This window comes from Dipodomys spectabilis, unplaced genomic scaffold, assembly GCF_019054845.1.
Source record: "Dipodomys spectabilis isolate Male_0828 unplaced genomic scaffold, ASM1905484v1 ptg000508l, whole genome shotgun sequence".
Classification (NCBI taxonomy): Eukaryota; Metazoa; Chordata; class Mammalia; order Rodentia; family Heteromyidae; genus Dipodomys; species Dipodomys spectabilis.
Genome location: NW_024871185.1, coordinates 396,087 through 407,500, shown reverse-complemented (window position 1 = coordinate 407,500; position 11,414 = coordinate 396,087).

Genomic DNA, 11,414 nt, shown 5'->3' with positions numbered 1-11,414 from the left:
AACTGCCCAATAAATAAGTGGTCTAAATACTTAACGAGAAATTTCACTGAAGAGGAATGAAGGATGGCCAATAAACACATGTAGAAATGCTCTTTAGTAATGAAAGATATGCAAATCAAAACAGCATTGAAATACCACCTCATCCAGTTAGAAAGGCTATAATCAAGAACTCTAATAACAACAGACGATGGAGGGAATGTGGACAGAAGGGAACCTTACTGCACTATTGGTGACAGTGTAAACTTGTTCAACCACTTTGGAAAGCAATATGGAGGTTCCTCAAAAGACTCCACATAGAGCTCCCCTATGACCCATCAATCCTACTGTCTGGCATTTACCCAAATGTTCACAAACAAGACCACACTAAAGCTTCCAGCAAGACTATGTTTATTGTATCATTATTTACCATAGCTAAGATATGGAACCAATCCAGATGCCCTTCAGTAGATGAATGGATCAAGAAAATGTAGTATATATACACAACAGAATTCTATGCCTCCATCAGAAAGAATGACATTGCCCCATTTGTTAGCAAATAGAAAGACATGGAAAAAATTATATTAAGTGAAGTAAGCCAGAACCAAATAATCATAGGTCCCATGGTCTTCCTTATTTGCAGTAACTAGAATATGTCTGAGTCAATAAGAATAGGTCAGATAAGTTGATGTTAGGGAAATGAAAGCTAAGATATGTATTCAATTTTTTTTCTTTCATGGGGTTGTTTCTAACACATTTATAAGTTTATTTCTTTGTTGCTTTATATATCCCTCCCCCATGGTATAACCCTGTTTTACTGTATTTGATGTCGGTATAATTTCTGGAACGGAATGGCAAAAACCAATAGTTTAACTATGGATACAGGTGGACCCATTGCAACAATAAGATGTACAAGTCATTATGTCGAAATCGAACTTTACAACTTTGGTGGGGGGAAGGAAGATTGGGTGGGAGCAAGGGAGGTAGATGGAAAGGGATGGATAAGGGAAACAAAGTAGAATGCTACAATGCTTGACAGGAAATGTACTCATTATCTTGCCCAGGTAATTTTAATCCTTCTGTACAGTATTTTCACAAGAAAAAATAATAAATTAAAAAAAGAAAACAAGAAGAAAAAAAAACATGAAGATGACATGATCTTGTATTTAATGGACTCCATGGACTCCACTCCCAAGTTACTTGAGATGATCAGAAACTCTGGCGAACTAGCAGAAAATAATTTTTTCTCAATAAAACCAACCAAGAAAGGAATAAAAATAAACAAGAAAGGAGTATACAGTTGGAAATTTGGGCTAATTTTGTCATTATGTTTTGAGAAGTCAAGTTTCCTATAGAAATGCAACTCATATATAATCCTCTGTTGTGTTTTAAATGTTGTCTTAATTACAGATCATTTCTAGATGCAAAAGAGCTCATGATTCCGAACCAAAAATTTGAAAAAGTAAGCATCATTCTGTTAAATTCCAAAGAATGATGAAGGATTATAAAAGTTTAAGCCTGGAGAAATAGGAAAGTTCATTTTATGTAGGACTTTTTAGACCTGGCTAAATTAGAATTTAGATTTAAAATAGATATTGTTGTTTGTAATTTAATATTCTATAGGATACTACAAAATTATTTTCAAGTAAAAGATTTAATTTACAAATTCACAAATGATTCTGGCATTCTAATTGTCTAGAGTAGTCTTTCAAGTGAGGTATAATAAGAAATTAGTTAATAGATAATTCCAACAGTTCATGTGTAAAATGATAATGTGAATAATATAGACCAATAGACCACAAATTGATTGTATTAATTTATAAATATAGAAACAGAGCAATCTTTTGAGACTTTGGTGTAACATGGTATGAAGAGTAATTGGGTGACATCTTTTTTTTCTACCTATACATATCACAGGAAGAAATTTCCTTAATTATGTACCTCTGTATACAATGAGACAAATGCTACGTTTGAGGTTTGTTTTTACTTTGTTTTTGTTGTTTGGTTTGTCCTAGGGCTTAACCTCTGGGCTCGGGCACTATCCCTGAGCCTGTTTTTGCTCAAGGCTATTGCTCTACCACTTGAACCTCAGTGCCAGTTGGGTCTGGCTTTTCCTTATGAGTTTATTGGAGATAAGAATCCAAGGAAATTTCTTGCCTGGGTGGGCTTTCAACTATAATCTTGAAATCTTAATATTAAGATATACAGATCTCTTGAATATCTATGATAGATTATATATATATATATATATATATATATATATAAAATAAAATAAAATAAAATAAAAATAAATAATATTTGCAAGTGTTCTGATCTCAAGAAAACCACTGCGGGGAAAATGATATAGGAAAGTTTAGTGTAGTATTCTTTCCACAATAGGAAGGACATGACATTAGCAGAAGTGTAGTATTTTTTCACAATAGTGACAAAGCAGTCATGATGTGAATTTAGGGAATTTTAAGGCACAACTTACAAGTTGGAAATTGTTGGGCTAGGATGACTTTACGGCATAAAAACTTGGGATTGATTGTTATAGAAATAATAGCTTACTCTGATGAACAAATGTTTAGTCTTACGGAATTATTTATTGGAAGTGGCACTGTGGCTCAAGCGGTAGATCGCTCACCGTGAGCTGCAGAGCACAGGGACAGCGCCCAAGCCCAGAGTTCAAGCCCCATGACTGACCAAAAAAAAAAAAAGAAAGGAATTAATTATTATAGATACTTCATAGTTTTATCCTCTACAAGAACGTGTCTATTTTTTCTGTTGGCTTTTAAATATGTAATGCCTCATTGAAAACTGCATCTATTGCAGAATTAAATAAAATGCAAACAGGTACTATTTTGAATGTCTCTGGTATGGCATGTTCAGAATTTGAAAATGAGTAGTTAGTAGTCTTAGGAATGTTGAGGAACAGATGTATTCTGTCTTCTTAACAGTTAGTCAGTTTTCAGTTAGGAGTTTCCATAGAATTGAACTGTTTTCTGTTTTAGTATGAGACAATACTAAAATAATGTTTTTTCAAAGTAATGGCAAGTATATTCTGAAAATATTGTATAGTTTGATAACATTCCAGTTCATGTCCCTCTGATAAAGAAAGAGCTAATTCAAGTTAGCAGCCAAAGTGTTCATTTTTTAAAAAGGTAATACACATAGAATAATATTTACTATACCAATACAGTGAAATTATATTTTATGTAGCTCATTTTTAACTTAATTTTATTAAGGTCATATATAGAAAGGGTTGCAGTAATTGTAAGGTATTGAATACATAACATGTCAAAATTTTTACCCCCTCCCTCATTTTTCTCACACTTTTCTTTACCCCAATACCCCTCACATGTTGTAATGTAAATTTCCAACATGTTGTCCTGTGAGTATGGCTATTGCATTGGTTTACCTTTTGTCCTTTGTCTCGCCATTTTATTGTTCTGCTTCCCTTGCCAAATGAAGATAAATGTATATAGAATACACAGGATACTAAATCAAATACAACAGTGGACAAACCATAGGGGAAAACACAAAAGAAAAAAGAAACCACATAGTATATTGAAAACAACATCCACAAAGAAAAACCTCTCTTTCCATATCTAGCAGATTATTTTGCTCAGCATCATTTTATATGGTCATTTATACCTAGCTATTGAGCCATTCTATTCATCTGCTGGGACTATTTCCTATTTATTATTAAATATTATTATTAATAACTATTTCCTAGTTATTACAAATGAGGGAAACCATGGAATCTGTTTCTTTGTGCCTTGCTTATTTTTCTTTGTAGGACTTTTCTAAGTCTTTCCAATTCCTTATTAATAGGAAGCATAGAATTACTCCGTATATATATAAAACACATTTTGTCAATTCGTTCATCTACTGAGTGGCATATTGGTTGAAAACATGATTGCATGTAAATATCACTTAAGGCCATTCAAAAATGACAGATTCCACCACATCAGATATAGTAATATCATGATTTCTAAGTAAGATAATATTTTATGGTGGTACAAGTGTTGAGATATAGGATGAGTCTAATGTATATCTTGCACTGAATTAGGCAGGAAGATATCCAATATCATGTAGGACTAAAGTGGTAGTGACAAAATATTTCCCTTGAGAAGGATATAGGAGGCTGCCAGAAGTATGAAGTAGTTCAGATAATTTTGAAGAATTTAGAAATGCAAGCTCAATTATGTCTCTTTAAATAATAATTATGTAAGTGGAAGGGCAAAAGAAGGGTAAGAGAAGTAAATAACTGACAGCAAATCATTGTCCCAAGTTAGAGAATAAAAAGACATAATCTATAACTTCCAAGTTAAAGAGAGACCAATATAATACGTCCCACTTAATTTAGGTACATGCAAAATATTTACTTGGCTTTTCCCTAGTTAATGCTCCAAAATAAATGAACATTTATAAGAAAAGTTATGTGATTGCAATTGCTTCAACTTGAACACTAATTGTGATCAGCCCTTTTTTTCTCACTTTGTACTTGGAAAATTGTCCCTAAGTTGATGATGCTGTGGCTGATTAGATTCAGAGTTAGGGGCTTCTACTTGTACAATTAGCCCAGAATAGTTTAAAGCAGTTTTCCACCCAAGATATCCAACTAACATTGTCTGAACCTGTACTTTGAACACACACTCACACCTGAGCACATTATTTGAAATTATAATTCAGCTTTCCTTGGCACATTCTACTTTGTGCCTTTGTCTTCTTTGCATATGCCTTTTGAGTTCATAGTTGCTCTATTTCCATTTCATCTATACAAACTGCTCAGAACATTGTTCAACTACCACTTCTTATTTGTACAGGCCCAGTCTATGTATGAAGGTACTTTGTCCATGTTAAGCAATAGGGTAATACTAACTCTCTGAGAAGAAAAGTTCCACAATATAACCCTATGCCCACATTAAAGGATGTAGAATTTAAAGCATTTTGAGACAAACAGTGATATTAGAATTGAAAGGCTCCTTAGGGACATTTTCCTGGAGTTCATTAGTTTACCCAGGAGAAATATAAATATCCACAAAATTTGGAGCTAATTAGTAAGTATCCGAATTAACATTAGATCCTAGATGTTGTGTTAATACAAGGCAAGTTGTATTATTGTTAAATCAGAATCCTTCACTCCTTGACAATTTGTATGAGAAAGTGAAAGAAAGACATTAAATCAAAATATCTTATCTTTTTAGTCATTTAATCCTAGTGGTGAGAGTAATGTCTGAACGTTTTATAAGAACATTTTCCTACATATAAGAATTTGTCAGGTTTGTTCACACAGCATGGAGATATACCTAACAAGAATTAGATTTCAATAGTCTATATGGAAGTTATGATGTGTCAATGGCTATTGAGGCATTTTCTGTTCTAAAGAGGAATCAATTCCAGGAGTCTTCAGTCACATCAGTAAAGCTGTATGTTCAACCTAATACTTGGTTTTACTTGTCCTACATTTATAATGAGTAGGCTGATAAGATATCCAAACATATCTAAATATTTTTCAATAAAATCCCAAACTGATATGGATAGATGGATCACTAATTGGAACTGTAGGACAAATTAGGCTTGGTTGTGCTGTAGTTCAATCTATAATCTCCTGGCTAAATAAAGTTTTCAAAAATATTCACAGAATATCACTAAGAAAAGTTAATGATATTTATATCTGTATAACATTTCTGAGGTCAGGATTTAAGCATTTGTTCCCAACATTTAGAATCAATAGGATCTGTTAAATTAATGGATCCAGAATTTTATGTATTCACATTCATATCTCAACATTTTATCAATATGACTTTCACCAAAACACTGTTCTTATTGAACTTGTCTATGTTCTTTTACTTTTCAAATCCAAATAGTAGATTTCCTTCAATATCTTCCTGAAAATTCTTTCCTTCCCTTTCTTCTGTAAATCTGTGTTTATTACTTTTTTGTTTCCTTATTTATCGCTTTCCTCCTATCTTGTCCACACTGGTACTCACATTGTTCACACTTTCATCAGAACTTTCCTTTTCCTCTTCCTTTTAATAATGTCCCTGATTTTATTATTAGTTTTCATATTCATGGTCGTGAATATTTCGATGATGTCCAAACAGACCTATCTTTGCATCTCTTTAACATAAACCTTAGAACTATCACTGAGTTTTTTTCCTCTAAATCCATCTTTTCCACCTGTAGTCCTTATCACCAAGAATGTAACTAACACAGTTAGGAGACAGAGATGTGGAAAAGCTTTAGATTTACTCTTACCCTACCTCGATCCATTAGATAAGATGAATGATCAAGATTTTCTCAGTTTCTGTCACTAATGTAATTTCTATGTACTCCTTTTTATGCCCCTGACACCAGCCTATTGCAAATACTCATCACCAGTCACTCAATCCTAAAATAATTCTTTACAAAGTATGCATTTTCCCCCATAGTCTTTTTTATATTGGTCCTCTCCATCACCAAATGACTCTCCTTGTGAAGAACTCAGACAAAAATTCTACTACCATTATTTACTCACAGCATTGACTATTGGTCTTACATTTCTCATCTGTAAATGGATATAATCTACCAGAAATATTGAAGAATATATTTGTTGACTTCTAGAGCAAGGCAAAAGAAAGTAAACAGTCCTTACATTTCCTGCCTTAGCTTATAAATAAGGAAAGAGTCAAATTCAGTTTGTTGGTACAAAGTCAGAAATAGTTTCATGCAGAAATAAAAATAAATTTTAACTACTGCAGCTTGTGTCCTTTTATGGTAACTGCAGATATGTAAGTATTATTATGTAAAATTTGTCATGTATTTACAGTTCTAATGAAGAACATACTCTTAATATATCATTGGAAAACTATCTATCTGAGAATGTTATTTGAACTAATCACACTAAGTTGAAATCTACATCGTAGCCAATCAAAATATGGAAATAAATGATTTTATTTATAAGCAAATAATACCACCAAGAACAGTGAGTATACCTTAGAAAGACTGCTAGAATAACATTAGGGTTTTTACTGTCTCTGCCTGTCTATTTGATTGTATTTCTTGATATTGAAACTTTCCTCTTTTTATTCTGGTTTTGTTTTGTTTTGTTTTGGGTTAGTCATGGGGCCTGGTCTCTGGGCCTGGCACTGTCCCTAAGCTCTTCAGCTCAAGGCAAGCGCTCTACCACTTGAGCCACAGTGCCACTTCCCGCTTTTTCTGCTTATGTGGTGCTGAGGAATCAAACCCTGAGCCTCATGTAGGCAAGGCCAGCACTCTGACACTGAGCCACCTTCCCAGCCTTCCTCTTGTTATTGTTATTGTATGTAATCCAACGCTGTTTATAACTAGCATTCAACGTGGGAAATTTAGCTTCCAAGATATCTAATTTTTTTTTTTCCTTTTCAATCACAACATCGTCATTATCAGGCTACACTGTGGTCATCATCCTCTCCACCCAAATTATTATTAGCATCATAAGTGCTAATTATTGAACGTCGGATATATGTCTATGATTTTACTATTATTTGTCTTTAGATTAATAATTTTAATGTTACCACTGTGCATGCATCCATATTGAAATTTTGAACAAATAAACAAAAAAACCCTAAACCATATCAGGTAGCTTGACTATGTGCTTATAACAAATTATGGAATAGATATTTTGAAGCATTGCAAATTCCTAATCAGTATGAATTAACTTCCTCTCTCTCCTGAACTACAAACAAATATTGAAGAGTTTGGGCAGAACCTTTTCATGTAATATACTGTAAATGTTACTACAATATCATGTGTATATCTAAAATTCCCTTGAAAATAATAAACTCTACTTTATATTGAAATATTAGTTATTTCATTCTAGGAAACATTTAGAAAAATTGACTGTACCTTTGAAATGAAAATGTCAAAAACAGTAACATAAAAGTTTTAGAGGGAGTCTGTCATATATATATATATATATATATATATATATGTATATATATATATTATAAATGTTATGTGTAGAATAGTACATATTTAGAGATTATTTGTCATCAGAAATATATACATATATCTAAATTTATTTGCAGAATGATATACATCATAGTGAAACAAACATCTTAAAACACAATTAAAATTTAAAAAAAAAAATCTTCATGAAACCAAGTGCCGGTAACTCCACCCTTATAATACAAGGCATTCTGGGTGCTGAGATCTTAGAATTGTTTTCGAAACTAGCCCAGACAGAAAAGTACTTGTTAGATTCTTATCTCCAATTAACCAGTAAAAACAGGAATTAGCTCTTTTCCTCAAGTTGTAGAGTGCTGTCTTTGAGCATAAAAAGGCTTAGGGACAATGCCCAGGCCTTGCAAACAACACACACAACAACTAATTGTATCAATTGTATCACATTAATTTCACAAAAGCATCTTTTAACTGCTGTGAACATTTCTTAGAAACATGAATACATACCCCTGGAAAATGTTAAGTTAAAAAGTATAGAATATTTACGTCTATGTTAAAGATATAAATATTTCGATTGTTTAAGATATTTAGTTAATGATTAGAATTTAAGAATAATGATAGGTAGGTCATATATTGGGACTGGTTTTTATTCTATTTTACAATAGTAATAAAATTATATTTATAATGATTATATACAATTACTCTTGCTTGCTATTTGAATTATCATAAGTGATAAATATTTTTAAATGATTTCCAAAGCAAAGGAGTATCAATTCTTTTGTAATTTCAAAACAATTAAGAAAATGATTTCAAGGCTTCTTCACTCTAAGTCTATATTTGTTTTCTTATTCTACTTTTCATATGTTAGTAGAAATTAAAATTCCAAAAATTTAATGGATATTGGCATTCAGGAACATCTTCACATACACTAATATTGGAGTTCCTTAAGTGGGATTGTTTTATTTCATTTGTTACTTTCAAAAATATATCAAGATGATTGTCTGTTTTGTTCTTTTCACTGCTTTTGGCTCTTATCTTGAGAATACGTTTTTCCTAGCAAGGTAGAGATAAGCAATTGGATTAAACAAGTAACATATGACTTTCATAAAATGCAGATGCATAGATTTGTGTCTACTGTCATTTGCTAAAATTTCTTCCAGAAAAGTTACTCAATTACTTAGAAGTTTTTCCCCTTCCCCTCCACAAATTATACAGACATCAAATACAGTGAAAGCAGGGGTTATAGTGTGAGGGAGGGACATACAAAGCAACAAAGAAATAATCATATAAATGTGTTATAAACAATCGCATGAAAGAAAAAAAACATTTGAATACATAACTTAGGGTTCATTTCCCTACCATCACCTTATCTGACCTTTTCTGCTTGACTCAGATATATACTACATATTGCAAATGAGGGAAACCATGGGAAAAAATAGGGATACAGGTGGACTATTGCAACAATGAGATGTACAAGTCGTTATGGCAAAATATGAACTTTACAACTTTGGTGGGGTGGGGGTAGGGTTGGATGGGTTAGGGCGGCGGGGGAGGATGGGGAGGGATGGGAAGGGGAAACAAAAGAGGAGGCTACAATGCTTGATAAGAAATGTACTCATTATCTTGCCCATGTAATTGTAACCCCTCTGTACAGTATTTTCACAATAAAAAAATAAAAAATAAGATAAATTTCTTAGAAGTGATGCATAATTCCTAGGTATCCCAGTTATCACATATACTTTTGGATTGAGTTATCTCTGTATAACCTCAAACGGAAAAAATACCCTCAAAATAAACAGAAATCACATCTTTGTTTTAAATGCAGTAGTTTACAAAGAGTTTTTAGCCAACACCAAAAACATCTTTTTAGCTATTCATCATTTTGTGTGAAGAAGTTTTAACAATAGTTTTTTCCTGATATGCAATTCACTTACAATATATTATTTCCTTTTATTGTATACATATTAGTCCTTTGGACGTGAATTGTACTTTCATAGGTCTCCAAAGCCTAATTTTCACAAACTTGCATTTCTTCAAATAGAAATGCTGTAAATTTTAGAACAGACATTAAAATAAATATAAAATTCAGTTACAGAAATTTGCCCAGCATACATCCTCTATAGTGTGTCTTTTCAAAATTTGCTTTTGGGGATCATTTCCAGGGTCTCACACATACTATTCAAGTTCACTGTCAATTAACTACATTCTCTGTCCAAAAAAGTTTTTTACTTCTGTTTAATACATTCATAGAAGTGTAATGCCTGGATCCTATACAATTCTCTTTCATCTTTTGAAGACTTGAAAACTTGTTTGCTAAAATGATTGCAGTATTATACAAATCGATCACTATGAGAAGTATATCAATTTATCCACAAATACATTACTGTATTTTGCGTCCTTTTTTATATTATGGTCATACTAGTGAGTTTTCTTTTTATTATTTCTTAGACACTAAAGAGAATCTTATTTCATATGCTTCTCCTATTGATTATTAATTTACATATGTTATTTAAAGAAATATTCTATTCAGGAAAAAATTTATATACAATTAGAAGACATAAAAATACTTAAGTTTAAGAATCATTGTAGCATTAACATTGTTGCATGAACAAATATGTGCACTCTATCTGTTGGATATGCTTTCATTTCTGTTATAGTGTCCCTTGAATTATGAAAGGTTATCACTTGATGTAATCCAGTTCTTGCTTTTCTTTAGCCATTAATGTTTTCCATATCAGATGTTTAGAAACCTTTACTGATCAATATCATGAAATTTTACATTTATGTTTTATTGTTTTTTAAATCTCACATTTAGTTTGATAATCATTCTTTATAAGATTTGAGGTAGGCCAGGTGCCAGTGGCTCATGCCTGTAATACTAGTTACTGAGGAGGCTGAGATCTGAGGATCGTGGTTTAAAGCCAGCCCGGGCACGAAAGTCCCTGAGACTCTTATCTCCAATAAACCACTAGAAAACAGGAAGTTTTGTTGTTGCTCAAGCGGTAGAGTGCTCACCGTGAGCTGAAGAGCACATGGACAGTGCCCAAGCCCAGAGTCCAAACCCCATGACCAACATACAAACAAACAAAGTATTGAGGTAGTAGTCTAAGATCATTCTTGAAATCTAGAGAGGCAATAGTGCCAATAAAAGCATTTAAGATTCTGTTTTTATTTCATAAAGTCATAGCATCCTTTTCAAAATCTGTGGACCATAAAACTAAGAAATTATTTTTGACGAATCTGTTACCTTCTTCTATGTGTCTGTTCTTAAAGTAGAACTATGTTGTCTTCACTACTAAACATGGTAATACTATTCAAAGCTAGTATGAAGGCTCAAGCTACACCATTTTACAAGATTGCTCTGACTGACCTGTATTCCTTGAATTTACATACGAGATTATTGAGCAGGTGGACCAATATTCTACAGAGCTATCTAAATATATGATAGTCACTCATATTTTACAACTTGTGAAAATGCAAACCCATGATATTATATATAGAAAATGTCTTTTGAGACTGCTCAATGC